Genomic DNA, 20,367 nt, shown 5'->3' on the forward strand with positions numbered 1-20,367 from the left:
AGACTGAATGTTTATTATGAAAGGTCTCTAAAATTGGAAGTTTATCACCTTTACTTAAGGTGCTAGGGCTTCATTTTTTGTGCAATTAACATCTAATAGCAAACTTAATCCCAAAGTTTTGTTTGACATCATTTCTAACATTGTCTCCCCTGTCTGTATTAGTGTTCCTGTGTTTTCTAATACTGATTTGGATAATATTCTCAATTACTTTATTGAGATAGTTAATTCCATTAATCAGATTTCAGCGTTTTTCCAAACCTTGTGCAGACTTATCTTCCATGCTGTTTTAGTCTAAATTCCTTCTCCCTGATATCTCTTGATAACCTTCTTACTTTCATCAACAATTTGAATCCTTCATTTTGTTTGTTGGTTGTTCTTCCAACTTCTCTTTTTTCATGAGTCGACTTTATCAACCTAAATTTGATGTCAATGATAAGTTCTCTCCTCACTGGCTGTGTTCCAACATATTGGAAATATGCCATTGTGCAACTTTTATTGCAAAAAACCTGATCACAATCTTTCTGTTTATATGCATTACAGGATATTTAAAATAAATAAATATGTAATTAGTTAATAAAAAAAGCAAATATTGGTATCATAGATTATATAGTCTGTGGAGACTGGCCCTGACACAGACAGGCAGACACCGTGGGCTTAAAATCCAACACACGTTTATTCATTGTTTACACAAGTGACACAGCACACAACCCAGTACTCCCGTACTTTCACCCACAAAGTCCAGGCCTCTCAACAATGCCTCTTCTCTCTGGTCTGCCTCCACTCCTCTCTCCTGAGCTCTTGCATTCTTCCTTTCCGACTCCAGCCATCGAATGGAGGGAGGCGGCCCCTTTTATATCCACCCAGATGTGCTCCAGGTGCCTCCCAACGAGCTCCTGCCGGCACTCCCTTGTCTGGCGGAAGTGCTGTCTGTGCACCAGAAGCACTCTGGCTGTTCCTGGCCTTCTTCCCCCCAGCACTTCCGGGTGTGGTGGAAGTGCTGAGGGCCAGGGCTCCTCAAGCATCTGGGTGCCCCCTGGCGGCGACCACGGGCCCCTATAGGGTTGAACTTCCATGCTCCTTTCCCGTGGTACCCAAAGCCACCAGGGTGGTCGCCCCCTCGTGGTCTGGAGGAGGAGTAATCCCTCCTCCGGTCCTTCCGGGGTCACCACAAGTCGTAAATAAGCAAATGCAATGTTTTTCTCTATGTTTCAAGCATACCAAGGAAATGAGAGAGAATGAATGGAGAATAATAAAAGGCAGCATAAAAAACTGAGTTTTCTTTTACTTTGTTTGACATGTACTTAAGCTAATTCGATTTTATTTTTCTGACAGTTCAGAAGCAAAAAAGTTTAGAAAACAAAATCAGGAAAACAATTGTTTAGCTCAATTTATTCTAGCTCTCTAGGCTGTAGAGAAAAAAAATTTACACATTGTATCATTAATACATTTTTTTTACAATTTATATTTCATTTGACACAATGTGCTATCTTACTCAAATAGATTTACCAAAATATGGTAGGAATTAGGGTGTAAAAAAAATCCGCCTATTTTCAGCTAACATCTCATTTTGATGAGTCTAAAGAATGGGTTCTCTAGAATTTTGCAAAGCTCAGCTATTTAGGAAGGGTTTCAAAGGAGGATCAGCTCATTCCAATTTTATTGTTTGCGTCTGCAGTGGTACAATGAATCACAAAGCCCAGGAAAACAATAATGATGATCTAATGTGTGTTTCTGGTCTTGGCGGGCTGAGAGAAAATTCACTAAGAGCAAAGAGACTATTTCTGTACAAGGACAGAGAGGTCCTGATTATTCTTTGCTTTGAGTGTCTATTTCCCTGATGTAAAAATACCCCCAATTGTACAGCAGTAATATAGCAAACTTGTATTTTTAAAAAACACAATTTATTGTGCTGATTGTAGTGCCCTACATGTTTGACTTGGTGTCCCAGCCAATCTTGTACAAATGAAAAAACTATACTGCCCCATGTTACTTAAGAAAAAAGCTTTTTTTAGACAGTTTTGGACTAAAGTCATCTTATAAACAAGGAGGATATAAACCAGTGAACTGCTTTCATTTTTTTTTACAAGTTCTTCTCAAGGCAAAATACATTTAATTTTATCCTTTCGTATTATAAATCTGCCTCTTACATTACACAGTTGTGGGGAATTGTTGGCCAGCCTGGCAGCTTCAGACACTAAGCAGGAGGCGATCTTGGAAGGTTAGTGAATAAATTGCAGGGCACTCTCATAAATACTGTATATAAACATAAACATTCATACTGGGCAGGTTTTGAATCAATGCCTTTCTGTATGATGTGTGTGGAAAACACATACAGACATGGAAAAGCATATAGACTTCACAATGGCTAATGGTCATACCCACATACCTCAGACTGTGAGAGGCATTGCTACACATTGTGCTACCATACTGTTTCTATTATAATTCTAAAAAAATTATGCATTGATATAGATGTAGATAGAAGGAAGTAAATGTTTGCACCAAGCTGAAACCAGAGAAATGGAAAAAATGTTATCATTGCTACTGTACATATCAGGAATACTGTATAGAGGATTCTAAGGTTTCAATTTTTGTATTGCATCACTGGGCCATAATTTTTCATGTGAAAGTGATTCATAATCAGAAAAAAAATTTTATTTAATAATTAAAATTGAATACTTTAATAATTTATTTTTATTTATTGTGACATATGCCTGGTGTTCTCTATGTTAATACACGGTGGTGTAACTCTGGACATGTTAATGTCAAAGTCTCCACTTGCTGCAGGGACATCAAACTGTGTTGGCTGTAAGTTTGCGTCCGTATTACTTGCCCAGAGAGTTTGGACACGTCATTGTTGTTATTGTATACATTCCTCCTCGGGCGGACGTGGAGACAGTGAGTGACATCATCCATTCTGCTGTTGCTAAGTTACAAATGCAGCACCCTGAGGCGCTTGTGCTAATCGCTGGAGACTTGAACCATGTGACGCTGGACAAAACATTACCTGCCTTCTCCCAGTATGTGGACTGTAACACCCGGCGAAATAAGACTATTGATTTACTGTATGCAAACGTTAAAGACGCATACAGCACCACCCCGCTGCCTGTGCTTGAGAAAGCAGATCATAACCTGGTTCTGCTTCAGCCTCACTACAAACCAAGAGTGAAGGTCCTACCTACAACTACACGCTCATTCAGGAAGTGGTCCCCTGAGGCAGAGAAGGCTCTTAGAGACTGCTTTGGAACTACAGACTGGGATATCCTGCAGGGATCACATAGTGAGAACATTGAGGAGGTTTTTGACCGCACTACTGACTACATCAACTTCTGTATGGACATTGTAGTTCCAGTAAGAACTGTACGCTGCTATGCTAACAACAAGCCATGGATTACAAGTGACATCAAGGGCCTTTTGAACCAGAAGAAAAGGGCTTTTAAAGGCGGTGATCAGCATGAGCTCAAGCGCGTGCAGAAGGAACTCCGAGTCCAGCTCAGGGCGGCGAAGGAGCAGTACAGGAGAAAGCTGGAGCAGAAGTTGCAGAATAACAGCATGAAGGAAGTGTGGGATGGGATGAAGATCATCACTGGCTGCAGCTCGAAGCGGGGTGCCACCATCGAGAGAGACGTAAAGAGAGCAAACCAAATGAACAACTTCTTCAACAGGTTTGAACACCCTAACCCACTCTCACTCTCACCTCGGAGTACTGTACCCTCCACACATCCTTCTGCTGATACCAGCATAGGAGAGACATCCCCACCCATAATTACAACAGCGCAGGTGAGCAGAGAGCTGTGGAGACTTCATGCCAGCAAAGCAGCGGGTCCAGATGGAGTATCACCACGACTGCTGAAGGTCTGTGCATCGGAGCTGGGGGGTCCTCTACAGCGCATCTTCAACCTGAGCCTGGAACAGGGGAGAGTCCCGAGGCTTTGGAAAACATCTTGCATCACCCCAGTCCCAAAGGTATCATATCCTAGTGAGCTGAATGACTTCAGGCCTGTTGCTCTGACATCACATGTGATGAAGACCATGGAGAGGCTGCTGCTTCACCACCTTAGGCCACAGGTTCAACACACCCTTGACCCTCTGCAGTTTGCATATCAGGAGAAGGCGGGAGCGGAGAATGCCATCATCTATATGCTACCCCGATCCCTCTCCCACTTGGACAGAGGCAATGGTGCTGTAAGAATTATGTTTCTAGACTTCTCTAGTGCCTTCAACACAATCCAACCTCTGCTCCTTAGGGACAAGCTGACAGAGATGGGAGTTGATTCATACCTGGTGGCATGGATCGTGGACTATCTTAAAGACAGACCTCAGTATGTGCATCTTGGGAACTGCACGTCTGACATTATGGTCAGCAACACAGGAGCGCCACAGGGGACTGTACTTTCTCCGGTCCTGTTCAGCCTATATACATCGGACTTCCAATACAACTCGGAGTCCTGCCACGTGCAAAAGTTCGCTGATGACACTGCTATCGTGGGCTGCATCAGGAATGGGCTGGAGGAGGAGTATTGGAACCTAATCAATGACTTTGTTAAATGGTGCGACTCAAACCACCTACAACTGAACACCAGCAAAACCAAGGAGCTGGTGGTGGATTTTAGGAGGCCCAGACCCCTCATGGACCCCGTGATTATCAAAGGTGACTGTGTGCAAATGGTGCAGACCTATAAATATCTGGGAGTGCAGCTGGATGATAAATTAGACTGGACTACCAATACTGATGCTCTGTATAAGAAAGGACAGAGCCGACTATACTTCCTTAGAAGGCTGGCGTCCTTCAACATCTGCAATAAGATGCTGCAGATGTTCTATTAGACGGTTGTGGCGAGCGCCCTCTTCTATGCGGTGGTGTGCTGGGGAGGCAGCATTAAGAAGAAAGACGCCTCACGCCTGGACAAACTGGTGAGGAAGGCAGGCTCTATTGTTGGCATGGAGCTGGACAGTTTAACATCTGTGGCAGAGCGAAGGGCGCTCATCAGGCTCCTATCAATTATGGAGAATCCACTGCATCCACTAAATAGTATCATCTCCAGACAGAAGACCAGCTTCAGCGACAGACTGCTGTCACTGTCCTGCTCCACTGACAGATTGAGGAGATCGTTCCTCCCCCAAACTACATGACTCTTCAATTCCACCCAGGGGGGTAAACGTTAACATTTAACATTATACAAAGTTATTGTCTGTTTTTTACCTGCATTATTATCAATCTTTAATTTAATATTGTTTATTGTATCAGTATGCTGCTGCTGGAGAATATGAATTTCCCATTGGGATTAATAAAGTATCTATCTATGTTGCCAGGACAAGCTCAAGCCCTTATAACGTTGAACTGAATGAAGGCTTTAATTTTACAAAAATATCCCAGTAGTATGACTAAATTTTCACATATATTAAGTTATACATTCACTTACTGTTTAGTTTATTGCAAAATAACAGTTCAGACATGGCCATATCAAACAAATTATACCTTCAAAAGATGACAGTTTTGAAGAGCATACAAATGTGTATTGAAATGTAAACGCTTAAAAATACTGGTTCATTAATGTCATTTTATGGGTTGTGTGGTTCCTCATACAGTAGAACCACCGCTTGTCAAAGCACCATTTCATTTTGGGAAGGGTGTTTTGCATATGAAGTTGGTTCTTTATGTTTTGAAAACCTTCCTATATAGAAAACAAAAAACAAAATCTTTAATGTATGGTAGACTACCTAGCAGGACACTAATAGATTAAGAAAACCTGAACTTAGGCTGTATTATTGTCTGCAGTGAGAGACCCATTGGTATTTCACAAATCTGTTACCATGGTCATTTCCTATATAGAATCTGTTACAGATCTAAATAAATAAAGGTTCTTTCTGGAACCTTCAATGGTTGAGTCTTTTGGGAACCAAAAAATGGTTGGTTCCCCTATGGCATTTCTCTGAAGAAGACACAGTGGCTCCTTCATTTTTAAGACTTTAGAGCAGATTGCACTATGTTTAATTAAGATTAGAACTTAAAATACTCTTTGAATAGACACTTACAAATAACTAATAATTAATATCAGTATTTACACTCTATTAATAAAACAGCTCAAAGGTTCAAGGTTGCTTTATTTAGCCATGTGTACACAAGAAAACATGAAAGTTGACTTCTCAGTTCAATAAATAACAAACAGAAAGAACTTAAACAAATAGAGAGAAGATAGGTTAAGGTAAGGCAGTTTTGTTAGTGTATATTTACCAAAAATGGTTACAAGATAAATATCAAACCTTAATCATGTTCTTCAATATTCCTTATTAAAAAGTCATATGGCACTAGGAAGAAAGGAATTTCTGGAGCAATTTGTGTGGGTTTTCAAAGCGACTATCCTTCCTGATTTACTGAAGTTCTACATGTAATGGATGTCTGTCATCAGTTGAGATGATTTCCAGTTTCTTTAGCATTGTCCTCTGACACACACTTGCCAGATCATATACATCAGTCCTAATAACTTTAGCTGCATGCTCAGTAATCTGCTGGAGCTTTTTTAAATTTTGGTTTGTGAGACCAATAAACCAGGCAATGAAACTGAAAGTGATAACACACTGAATCATACTGTAATAAAGGGACAACTTGAGGTCCTTGTCTACTTTAAATAGTTTGAGTTTATGGAGGAGAAATAAACGGCGATTGCATTTAGAGAATATTTTTTTTTTGTATTTGCATTCCAGATAGATAGATAGATAGAGATAGATAGATACTTTATTAATCCCAGGGGGAAATTCACAAAGTTAATTTTAATTAAGTTAAGTTTGTTATCTAAGTTAGTTAATAAGTATTTATATTCATTCACTATTTCTTCCTCCTCCCCCAAAACAACAATGAGTGAACATACAGATTTCTGTCTCTTAAAATCAGACATCATTTCTTTGGTCTTTTTTGCATTCAGAGTGAGAATAAAAATACAAATATTTGATCCAGAGCTTGTGAGGTCCTCTATGTATCTGGAAGGCCCTTCTGCTAATGCATATTAATTATGTGACATTATTATTTTAATATGTAACAATAATTCAATGGTTTAGCATTTTAATTATTAATATACTTATGTTTAATGCCATTGTTTAATAGACATAAGTGATTTTTTAGAAATGTACCTTTTTGGAGAAGTCAATGTGTCCAAACGGAAAACTAAAACCCAGCTAAGAAAAAACGATGACTCTCTTTTGTGTAAATGTGTAGACCTTGTGGTTGTTAGACAGCTCTGAAGAGTTTCCACAATTTCTTAGATCCTTTCCTCGATGCAACTACTTAAAACAGAGATACAGCCATCTTACTCAAGCTCTTAGCTCTTTAAGCTATGGAATCTACTTTCCCAATGTCAAAATGGAAGTCTATCTCTCCATACTGCAAGTTTTGATTACTAAACATTATTGATCTTGCTTCTCAACCAGAGACTAGAGTCCTTTTTATCCTACACTTTACTAATGACAATCTCCCAGGCTCCTGACTAGCATAATACAATTACAAAAGCAATAGTGTTTTATTTAGAGGGCCATATCTGTTTAAGTACTGGAATATAAACCAATATCCTGCTGATTCATTCCTAACCAGTACTTAATTATTGTGCGATCCAGAAACAGGTCCTTTGTCTTATCCTGCTCTAACTGTAAAAGTGTAAATAAATCAGAAATTGTGCATTTGCTCTATTCTTTGTGAAGCACTGTTTTGCCAATAATGTTTTAATTTAAAAACTTGCTGTACATTGTTAATTTTTCCAGTTTTTTTCATTTGATTGGAAAGGTAGCTCCTGAGTTTGAATCCTGTGGCTTAATATTGTCCATGTGAAGTTTGCATGGCCTCCCCATGTCTGTGTGGGTTTTCCAGCAGGTACTCTTGTTTCTTTTCCAACATCCCAAATGATGTGCATATTAGGCTAATTGGTGATTACAAATTGGTCCTAAACCAATGGTTCTAAACTTAATAAGAAATCAGTGAAGTGAGTTAAGAAGTGAATTTATATAATCATAATTCTATGAACTAATCATCATTCTAGTTATGATCCTTATTACCATGCTTTGAATTAAGTTGAGTAGTAAGTGAACAATTAGATGAGCTCAACCATAACCTTAGAATGTTATATCCTAACTAGACATTAAGCCCGTTACAATAACGGGCGCTAGAACAGTAGTCCATAAACATTAGTAGGAACAGTCTATATTAAATGGCAAGGGACCTTTCACCTCATTAAATTTTTTCCGTAAAATGCCTGTAATTTTCTCTGACAGTAATACTGTGAATTTGTAATTGTGAATTTCCCCTTGGGATTAATAAAGTATCTTTCTATCTATACACTGGCTTTGCTGTCCGTAATATGTGTTTAATTTTCTATCACAACAGTGGGCAATCAGCAGATTCTTCCCAGCAACTGATGTAATGTGCGCAAAAATAAATCCACTTTTAAATGTCATCGTATTGTAATATCATGAAAATTTGTATATTTAGGAAAACCCCTTCAACGACTGACACTTTACACTTTACAGGGCCAAGCTTCTTAATCGCAAATCTGACATCCTCAGAGTGAACACTTGTACAACAACAAACACTATTCCAACCTCTTTGGGGAAGCTGGTCTCCGCGTCTCAGTGCCCGATTGGATTTTTCATGTTTTATGTTTTAGGTCTTACCTCATTTACCGAAATCCAATTGGATCGGCCGCGCGATATTTTATAGGTCCCGCCCTCTCTGTCTTGTGTGACGCGTCAGGCGGCCTTTGAAGCATCTGCTTTGAAAGCGTTGCACCGTGCCCCGCGCATGCGCACTTCACCAGAAGACACACACACACGGACACTGGACGCACACAGTGGTTTTATTAAAGAGGATGAGAAGGATTTAGGAATTGTAGTGGACTCGACACTATCAACTGCCAGATATTGTTCAGAAGTCATTAAGAAGACTAACAGAATGTTAAGTTATATAGCACAATGTGTGGAGTACAAGTCCAAGGAGGTTATGCTAAAGCTTTATAATGCATTGGTGAGGCCTCATCTTGAGTACTCTGTGCGGTTATGGTCTCCAGGCTACAAAAAGGACATAGTAGCACTAGAAAAAGTCCAGAGAAGAGCGACTAGGCTGATTCCAGGGCTGCTATAGTGGGTGATGAGAAAAGATTAAAAGAGCTGAGCTTCTTCAGTTTAAGCAAAAGAAGATTACGAGGCGACATGATTGAAGTGTTTAAAATTATGAAGGGAATTAGTACAGTGGATCAAGACTGTTATTTCGAAGTGAATTCATGAAGAACATGTGGACACAGTTGTGAACTTGTTAAGGGTAAATTTCGCACAAACATTGAGAAGTTTTTCTTTACACAAAGAACCATAGATGCATGGATTAAGCTACCAAGTAGTATGGTAGGCAGTAGGATTTTAAAAACTAGACTTGATGTTATTTTGGGAGGATTAAGTGGATAGGACTGGCAAGCTTTGTTGGGCTGAACGGCGTGTTCTCGACTAGATTGTTCTAATAACTCACAACAGTCATGTGTTCTGCTTGAAAGCATTTCAACCTCTTACCAAAAAATAAACTGCCTTTATTCTGCAAGATTTCAAAGCTGGAGGAAGCAGGTTTTAGAAAGAGCACAAATGTGAGGATTGAGTGATAGTTAAATTAGTGTCAGAGATAAATGGTTAATTTCAGATGGATTCAGCTTAACTAAAACAAATCTTTTCAGTTAATATTCACTATTGTCTTACTAATGCCAGTTACCACCCACTAAAAAACTTGTATTTTTCTGAATTTAACATCACACCACTATTTGATATTGATAAAGCAGCTACTTTTTAAATATTACATTCATAAATTACACTACAGTGGATAAAAGAACAGCAAAAACAATCAGGCATACAATGTTGCCTCCTATTTAAATCAGATTAAATGTCTTCTCTGGTATCAAAATGAAACATGTATTTGACAGTTCTTCATAGTGTAAATTCATTTTTTTTTATGATTTAAAGTAAAAACTTAAACCTTTTTCCCATTGGTTTATAAAAAATGGGATAGGGCCATTGACTTAAAATAATATATGTCTTGTTTGTAAGAAACATAACTGACCTTAAATATACCATACTTACCCTTTACCACCTATCCAGTCCCATTCCTCTGTCTCTGTCATTTATTAAAAAGCTTTTCTCACACAGTACAGGGGTAGCACTACTCTGTAATTGTAGCCATAGACCTAGAATGGGTACAACCATTTTTCAATACTGTATTATGCAGTAAGCTGATTTGTGAGCTGTATCAAAATATTAAAAACTTTTGTGCTGTATTTGTTTATACCTCTTTTGTATACCACTTTATTTATAACAAGTTACATTACTTCAGTACAGCTTCTTTCACACACAGCAGTCGGTCCTCTAATTGACCACTTGTGACTGATTCATATTCTCCGCCCAAGCATTTGCAGCTGCATGACTACTTTTGCTTCCAGAATTTATGCTAGCTACTGTAGGATTCCCATGGCATCATGTAAGATCAGGGATAGGTGTGAATCATAGAAAGGAATGAAATCTTATCAGTTTACGGAGCGGTGAGGTGACATCATCAAAGTGTTTAAAATTCTGAAAGGAATTAGTGCAGGGAATCCCACTTGTTACTTTAAAATAAATTCAGCAACAAGAAAATGAAGACACAGTTGGAAACTTGTTAACGGCAGATTTCATACAAATGTTAGAACGATTTTCTTTAGGCAAAGAATCAAAGACACATGAAATAAATGATCAAGTAGTGTGGTGAAGAGTAGGAGTTTATGGACCTTCAAATAGGTAGGTGATGGGTAGGTGAATAGGATGGACAAGCTTGTTGCTCTCATCACAGCTTTTCTAATTTTCTAAAAAATAAAATGAACCAAAGTGGATTGTAATGAAGTAGTATGGAGATAATACAGTAAGATGGAATAGGAAAACCTAAAGGATAACAGAGAGTTAAATTTTGCACATATAAAGTAAGAGGGCAAAACAACCAATTTAACTGTTAAAAAGATAACACTTCTAATGCATACAAAATATCAATTATTGAATGGTTTTATGGTTAAAGAAAAAGAACAGAGTCATAAGGTTTGAAAAGGCAGATCAGAGTTCTTAATACCAAACTGAGTCAGAGATTAATGGAAACTCTGAAAGGATTCAGATTAAGAAAGTTATCCAGTTCCCCATATCTGATAAGAGAGGAAACCTGGAAAACTGCCCAGGATAAGTTTCTGAGCTCTTTTTTTTGGTGAGTAACATTTTCTTGCACTGTAAGAAATGTTGGAATATCATCTTACATAAGTAAATTCAAATTGAATCATAAACAAACAACTTTTTTGACATTTATATAGATTCTTGGAAATGTGTTACTTTTTCATATGTATCATTATCAATTTTAACTTGCATCACCGAATAGCATACAGTACCATTTTGATTAAATAACAATGAGGTAGCAGAAAGGAAAAAATAAAAATGTAATAAATAAATAAAGTATATAAAGTAACTTAGATATTTATTAAAAAAATACCTATTTATGTAACAAATGATCATGTAACAGCAATACTCTATCATTTTTATAATTGCTTTTGCCAGATAGCAATGAAAGAGAGAAAATAAAGCTGCAGAATATCCCATCATGGAGAAAATGGGGGCCCGTGGTCTTTAGTAGTACAAGAATACAAAGTTTTACTTTGTCTTTATCCACCCCTCTTCTAGATATTCACCACTTGCTTTATCTAAGTCATGAAATCTTGGTTATCTAATGATGTTGTTTGCCCATTCCAGTTTCGCCCATTCCTCTTTGCAGCACCTCTCAAGCTCCATCAGGTTGGATGGGAAGCGTCGGTGCACAGCCATTTTAAGATCTCTCCAGAGATGTTCAATCGGATTCAAGTCTGGGCTCTGGCTGGGCCACTCAAGGACATTCACAGAGTTGTCCTGAAGTCACTCCTTTGATATCTTGGCTGTGTGCTTAGGGTCATTGTCCTGCTGAAAGATGAACCGTCGCCCCAGTCTGAGGTCAAGAGCGCTCTGGAGCAGGTTTTTATCCAGGATGTCTCTGTACATTGCTGCAGTCATCATTCCCTTTATCCTGACTAGTCTCCCAGTTCCTGCCACTGAAAAACATCCCCACAGCATGATTTTGCCACCACCATGCTTCACTGTAGGGATGGTGCCAGGTTTCCTCCAAACGTGACGCCTGGCATTCACACCAAAGAGTTCAATCTTTGTCTCATCAGACCAGGGAATTTTCTTTCTCATGGTCTGAGAGTCTTTCAGGTGCCTTTTGGCAAACTCCAGGCGGGCTGCCATGTGCCTTTTACTAAGGAGTGGCTTCCGTCTGGCCACTCTACCATACAGGCCTGATTGGTGGATTGCTGCAGAGATGGTTGTCCTTCTGGAAGGTTCTTCTCTCTCTACAGAGGACCTCTGGAGCTCTGACAGAGTGACCATCGGGTTCTTGGTTACCTCCCTGACTAAGGCCCTTCTCCCCCAATCGCTCAGTTCAGATGGCCGCCAGCTCTGGGAAGAGTCCTGGTGGTTTCGAACTTCTTCCACTTATGGATGATGGAGGCCACTGTGCTCATTGGGACCTTCAAAGCAGCAGAAATTTTTCTGTAACCTTCCCCAGATATGTGCTTCGAGACAATCCTGTCTCGGAGGTCTGCAGACAATTCCTTTGACTTCATGCTTGGTTTGTGCTCTGACATGAACTGTCAACTGTGGGACCTTATATAGACAGGTGTGTGCCTTTCCAAATCATGTCCAGTCAACTGAATTTACCTCAGGTGGACTCCAATTAAGCTGCAGAAACATCTCAAGGATGATCAGGGGAAACAGGATGCACCTGAGCTCAATTTTGAGCTTCACGGCAAAGGCTGTGAATATTTATGTACATGTGCTTTCTCAATATTTTTATTTTTAATAAATTTGCAAAAACCTCAAGTAAACTTTTTTCACGTTGTCATTATGGGGTGTTGTGTGTAGAATTCTGAGGAAAAAAATAAATTTAATCCATTTTGGAATAAGGCTGTAACATAACAAAATGTGGAAAAAGTGATGTGCTGTGAATACTTTCCGGATGCACTGTATAGTTTTCACTACATTAAAACTTTCTAAGAGTACACAGCTAGTAAAAATATTATATTAGTGTTGATGTTGCCTTACACATTAGATATAACCTGTCTTGACTTAAAGACTCTACACAGTACACTGTGTAAGCCATCATTTTATTTGATTTTTTAATTGCTCAACTGCAAAAAAAAAAAAAATACAACAACCACCACAGGCCTGTGCTAACCACATTGCAGGTTTCAAGTTCTTCACTCTGTGAGCCTTTGTTTTCTGTGCTAAGGATAATTCTGCATATACTGTACCTGCTTTCTGATCTCTGAATCCTTATCTTTCACAGGTTGATTACTAGCCTTGATATCTTATCCAGCATTTTTTAAGAATGAAAGTAAATAGCATTTGCTAAAATTCTAAACATCTATTAAAACGTTGTTCTGGTTACCTGGTTCCCTACCTTGTCTTTTATAACTGATTCCATTTAATTGCATTAGAAAATCTGGTAATGTGGCCTATTGACATTGGAATTTGCTCCCTTTTCTAAATATAATGCAACAAATACAGAAATTCAATATGTATATTGATTACTTTTTAATAAAAAAATAAATAAACATTGCTGTACATGACTGAATTCAAGATGTAGGTCAGAGTTAAAAACACAAGAAAAGCAAAGAGTCAGCAATAAATCTTCATGGGGCACAATTTCTTCACATTTTAATTTCTTTAAGCTCTGAATTCATTAATTAAACAATTGCATTTTGGGAATACCTCAATTAGTTCTAAAAAACACTTTTAAAACTTACATCCATGGAAAATTTTAAATATTAAATCTTTTGGAGTAAATTACCCAGAACACTCCAGTTAACATGGAGAAGTATATATAATTTGATGCTGTTACATCCATCCATCCATCCATCCATTTTCCAACCTGCTGAATCCGAACACAGGGTCACGGGGGTCAGCTGGAGCCAATCCCAGCCAACACAGGGCACAAGGCAGGGAACCAATCAGTGTTTGTTAACCTAGGGGTCATGGGAAACATTCTAAAAGGAACATGGCAGTGTGACAAATGCCCACAGAGCAATAGAAGATCTTCCAAATGTATTTGCTGCATGATACTAAGTTCAAAAGTACAACACCTCGTGCGAGTGTGCTGGTAAATTCAATCATACTTTCAGGGAAACATTACCAAGAGGGAACTCTCCTTCACCTTCATTAGAATGTTATATTAAACAGATTCACATGCCATAAACTGCGGTGGGCTGGAGCCCTGCCCAGGGATTTGTTCCTGCCTTGAGCCCTGTGCTGGCTGGGATTGGCTCCAGCAGACCCCCATGACACTGTGTTAGGATATAGCGGGTTGTACAATGACTGACTGACATGCCATTAAGTGAAATGTCAAAACTTTTTAGTCTACAACAAAACAACATGTTCAGTGTCATACCCCTTGTACAAATCACAAAAGTGACAAGGTCTGGGAAAATTGTCAAAACCCACAACCATCTCTGGGGACCTGGATAAAAGCTGCTATAATTTAGTCTTTAATTCTGAATATCAAATCTTTCTTATAAAATTTGCCCAGCCTTGCATGGAAAAAGACAAACTGTTTAAAAACAGTTGATCAGCATCTTCATCTATTAGATAAGTTGGTAAGCCAACCACAGTATGTTCTCTTTTTTTGATCTTCTAATACTTCTAAAAAGTTGAGGAAAATACCAAAAACTGTTTCACATAAAAAAATTAACTCACCAAAAATGAAGACCCATTCTAAGTACATGTGGCTGTATAGTCATTACCATAATAATAGGCAGAAAATATCAGTAAATTAAAATATTTGAAGAGGTTACAAGGAAATACAGAGTCCTCCTAGTTAAGGTGCAACAAATTTTTTTTAAATCGACAATTAAAATGTTAGCAAAATACTTTAAATATAACCCCCTTATTCCCTGTGAAAACTGAGCACACGAGAATATCAGCAAACCTAGCTTCAGAACATCGTTATTTAAAACATGTTAGTGGACACTTTACTACTTTAATTAGTTAACCAAGTTATTTAAAAAATGGGTAACCCAGATTGCAAAACTCCCAGTCTTTGTCCTCTCTTTCATTTTGCTTCCTGAATTTCAGTAGGATGCCATTCTATGCTTCAAAGGTCTTGCTGTCAATCTCATGCCAACTGCAAACATGTAGCCTTCAGGAGCAGTTGGAGTCGTGACTGAAGCAGTCGGATTAGCGTACGGTACCTGTCAAAACTCAGCTCATCCCTGTAAAATGTAATAAGGGACCTGGCATTACATTTCTGAAGGCTCCCTTCTCTTGTGCTTAATTTCTTTAACTCTCCAAGATAAAATGTATAAAAATTATTTTCACTTTGGTTTTTTTGTTTTAATATCGGTATAAATAACACTCTACTTAAAAGTTTAACAGCCATCTACCCAAATTATATTATCATTTCATTTGACTAACTTAATATGATACCATTGACGTTAAGACACCTCACTAACAAACAGCAAATGGGAACCACTCAGTAACACACAATTAACTAAATGGTTAATGGCTTGAAAACACAGACACAAGTAATTACATGGTATTTTCTTCCTCAACACCTAAATAGTTTAGCCCTATAGACAGTAAAAAAAATGGTTTACTTACAATTCACTTATTAATAAAAATAGTTCTGCTGGGTTCTGTGATTCATTCAGCACACCATGGGGTTGACAGGAATGTGACTGGACTGAATAGCACTTTGCTCCTTGTTAATGGTTCTGCTGTACCTTTAATAGCAACACCCGGAGGGAAGTTGGAGATTATATAAGCAAGAGAAGACACTTCCAACAGAGAAATGAAACCAGAATGAAGGAAAACATTTTTACAGTTCAGAAAAAACAAAACTTAGAGATGGATGTGACAGGTTAAGGGTGACAGCAACTGGTGAAGAAAAGCAACACTTTCTGTTTTATTGTTTTCAAGCTGTCTTGTAAGCCTGCCAGAGAGCAGTTTTTGGAGGCAGACTTTGTGGAGTGCATTAAGCTTAACATAAATCAGGTAATCATAGCACTGGCGGGCTGGGTTTTAATTCTTGAAGGAATCTGGATTAATGTTCTATATGACCATGATCTTGACCTATGTCTTATGCTCTACACAGTCTTGTAATGGAAAAAGCAGTTACAGAAAATGAATCAGTATTACATACTTTGTTACTAGTCAAAAGACCATATGAAAATGATAAAAATAATCAATTCAGTAACTGAATTCTGTGTGATACCTCTGATTTGCTTTTCATCCCATTTCTATTCCTATGGTACAAACCATGGAAAGGTTCCTACAAAATGTAATGCAACCCCTTAATAAAGTTATATTAATCCTAAAATTTTACAAAAAAACTAGTCATAAATATACAGCATTAATAAATGTAATGGCTGTAATGTTTATATCTGACATGAAATTAATGATCACATTGAGTGTTCAGATGAATAAATGTCTCTATATGTAATATCATGTTTCTGGTTTCAGAAATCATTTTAATCTATGATCAGAAAGGCAGCCCAAATCCATTTTAAACGTACACTACAGTATAGACACAAAAATATGACACAAAAGTAACTCTTTAGAGTTGCACAGATAAATAATTTATATTGGAAAAGCTGAGTAAACATGAACCCTGGTGTTTTAGTATGCTCATTTTCTCACCAAACTCAATCAGGCTACATTACTTGTAAAAACAGTGAGAACATTTATTACATTCCTATGTGAATGTGTTAATGAATCACATGCATTGAGTGCCATATTTCAGTTATAAATGGTGTTAAACTGTACTGATGGTACATAATTGCTCCTCAGTGCCAATATGCAACACTTCTTATGACTTAACCAAGGTTTAATAACTGAACATGATGAGTAATGCCAGTGCCGATTTGTAAGCACATGGTCTGCAAACACTGTCTTGGAGCTCCCATATTTTAATAATATCATGGTACTCTCCAAAATGACAAATAAAAACAAATATGCATTAAATCTGTTAGCTATATTATCTGTTTCACATTTCTTCGGATTCCCATTTGCTTGTAAAAATTGCATGTTGTCCTTTTGAATATGTGTTCTTTAACAATGGACCTTTTAATGGATTGTTCGAATCTGTCACCTGCTCATTGTCTGGTACGATGTTTGCACTTTTTCTCCCTATCTCTGCATAGGTTCTTTTCTGGGTAGTCTTGTATTCCTAACACATCTGAAAGATCTGTGTGTTTTATTAATGTAAAATTTTAAATTGGATGAGTGAGTGTATGTATAAGTGGGTCTTGCAAAGTACAGGTACTTCCTTGCACTTAAGACCTCAAAACTGCAAGAAATTAAAATAAATATTTTTTATTAGGTATGAAAATACTATATATGCAAAATGTCAACACAGAAAAAAAAAGTGCTGGGATATATTTAAATAAAAATGAACATCTTGAAATATGTTTAGTTATAAAAGAAGTAATGATAATATGATACTCTGATATATTGGAACAAAAAACCCACAGATACCCTTGCCTGACATGAAGTGATCAATAATAAGAATGCATTTTCAGCTTAATTTAAAGGTGAAAATAAAAAAGACATGCATCACTCTGTTTAAAAAAATAATTTTTTTAAATAAATGTGTCGCTAGTCTTTCAAATGTAGAGAAGATCAGGATTTGTGTATCAGTTATCATTGTATCTTTAAGTTAAATTAGCATTTATCATAAAAACACTACCTCATGTATTTGTAATATTGTGACAGGTTAACCATTGAGCCTATAGTATCTGAAGAGCTATAAACGCATTCAATCAGTCCATCAAGTTCTCCTGGTAGAACTGTTTGTACTTAGAATTACAATTACCTCACTGTAAACTTGCACTACAGCTTGTAATATTACACAACCTGAGCCACTGAATGAACCATTTGCACTAGCTGCACTATATGTACATATAAATTGTACATTTCTTTGTTTTTTCATCATATTTTTTTTAATCATTTTATAGGAAAATGCGTTTATGGAGGAGTTGCATATTGAATCTCATTGTAACATATACAAAAAAATTCAATTCAATTTAATAGAAGAGAGCGCATATTTACAGATGAATATGACTGGCTTCTAAGTCGATTTAGATTTAGACTAGGGGGCTCCACCCCCTGCTCGCTTCGCTCGCCAACCCCTGGTGTTGGGAATGACAAAGAGCGTGATGTATGAATGAGATATAGAATAGTGTGAAGGTGTAGATGATGCAAATAGAAAGCAAACAATAAAGTGTGTGGCACAGTGTAAAGGTTTATTGGAAAATTTCTTTGTACACGCCGTTTAAGTGTAAAAGGTAATTCCAGCTCAGAACTTGTAAGGTCAATGAAGATGGTTATTGTTGTGATCAGAGTCAAGTTTGTCAGAGCTTAGAAAGAGTTGTGTCTCTCCAGGAAGTAATGGAATGACTTGGGTATTTATGTTTTCCACATTAATATTTTTTGGACATAATATAGTGCGTTGTGTTAAAAGGGGCATTTGGTCTAATGAGATTGCTGTTCCAAATCTGTCTGTAACTAAGTCGTCGCAGATAAAGGCTTGAGGAATTGTAATAATATGTGGGTGAAGTCCATCTGTATTGGTGAGTGTACCATCTCCCAGTTGTAATAAGCAATTGTTATGATCTGGTTCTGGATATCGTATCTTTTTTACTAACTATATCTTTTGAAAGCAATGCCAATTGTCTGCGTATTTTAAGGTGCACTGAACAATAGCTGAGTGCATGGCATCTGGAAGAATAGCTAATCACTGTCTAAAATCTCCTCCTCATAAAAGTACCTTTCCTCCAAATTGAATATTATTATTCATAAACGTTTGTAGAAGTTTATGAATGGTGTTGAGTAAGTGACTTCATGCCATTGTACATTCATCAATAAACAACATTTTTTCAAGACGGATGTCACGTGCAGTGCCACCGTTAATGTTCATAGTGGATACCGATTTGTAGGATCTAATGCAGTTGATAAAGATTTCACTTTCAGGTACATTGCTAGTTAGAAGGTTCTGTAGATATTCAGTATATGAATGTAAAGGAGGCAGTCTAATTTGACCCTTTTGACAACAACGTGTAAATGTATTACTTGTATTGCCAGTTGTTTCTTCAGGGAAGTGAACTGAATGACAATGATTGCAAATGACATTCATTAATCCGAATGAATTTTCCTGGTGTATGTTTTGCTTGTGCCGTTTGAGAGGCGCATTGTTGCATGTGTAGTATTTGGGACGTGTTGTTTTGGAGCTGTAATCGATTTGCCTGTGCTGTGTGAGAAGCCCGTTGTAGCCTTCGCTGCCGTTAACATGTTTTGCTTGTGGTGTTTGAGTGCCGCGTTGTTGCATGTCCATTATTTGTGACGCGCTATTTTTGATTTTTAATTGATTCGCCTCCGCTTTGCGCAAAGTCCGTTTCACTCTATGTCGTGCATTGTTTGTATCGTGCCTTGTCCGTTTTTGTATGTCGGTCAGTTGAGCTTTCTGCTTTTGGAGTCTTGCTTGCTTGTTTTCTGGCCGGTCATATGCGCGTTGCTTTGCTCCCTTTTTTATATGTCTGAGACGCGAGCTCTTTCTTTTGAAATCGTGCTTGTTTCGATGCAGCACTTTGAGACGCGCGCTGTATGCGTCTACGTTCAATGTGTCTGTTCATTTGGGCACGTCTCTGTAACGGGGTTACTTGAGCTTTGCGTTTTTTGATCCGAGACATTTTTTCTCACGTATTTTCCGAAGCGCGTTGTATGCGCCGCCGTGTATTGTTTTTGTTTCATTTGTGTTCGTGTGTTTGGTCCCGTTATCCGATCCGAATCGTTTTGTACCCGTGACCGTGTATGCATGACTTGTTTGTTCCTCAGCGTGCGAAATATGTATAAGTATTAAGGAAGATCGCACTCACTGTTAATATGGAGCCTTTTCTCCAGTTGAACGGTGAATAGTGCTTTATTTTAATGAGATCCACCTATGCTGCCTAGTGTGAAGGTTTTGAGATGACGTATGTTTAATATGGACGTTTCCTTTAAATATGTGGCTTTGGGTGTCACTTCTTATTGATTTGGGGTGGGGATTGTTGTTGCGCGAGCGTCTTCTTCCTTTTTGTGTTCCTGTGTCTTGTTTGAATCCCCCTCTTTGTGTGTGTCCCGTCCCTTGCTTGTAGGGTCTGTGGGGCGGTTTTGTGTTCTTTTTTTTGTCTTCCATGGGCTTGTTGAATCCCCCTCTTGGTGTGTGTCCCGTCCCGTCCCGTCCCGTGCCTGTAGGGTGTGGGGGGGTGTGGTCGTGCCTTG

Source organism: Erpetoichthys calabaricus, chromosome 4 (genome assembly GCF_900747795.2).
Source record: "Erpetoichthys calabaricus chromosome 4, fErpCal1.3, whole genome shotgun sequence".
Lineage (NCBI taxonomy): Eukaryota > Metazoa > Chordata > Cladistia > Polypteriformes > Polypteridae > Erpetoichthys > Erpetoichthys calabaricus.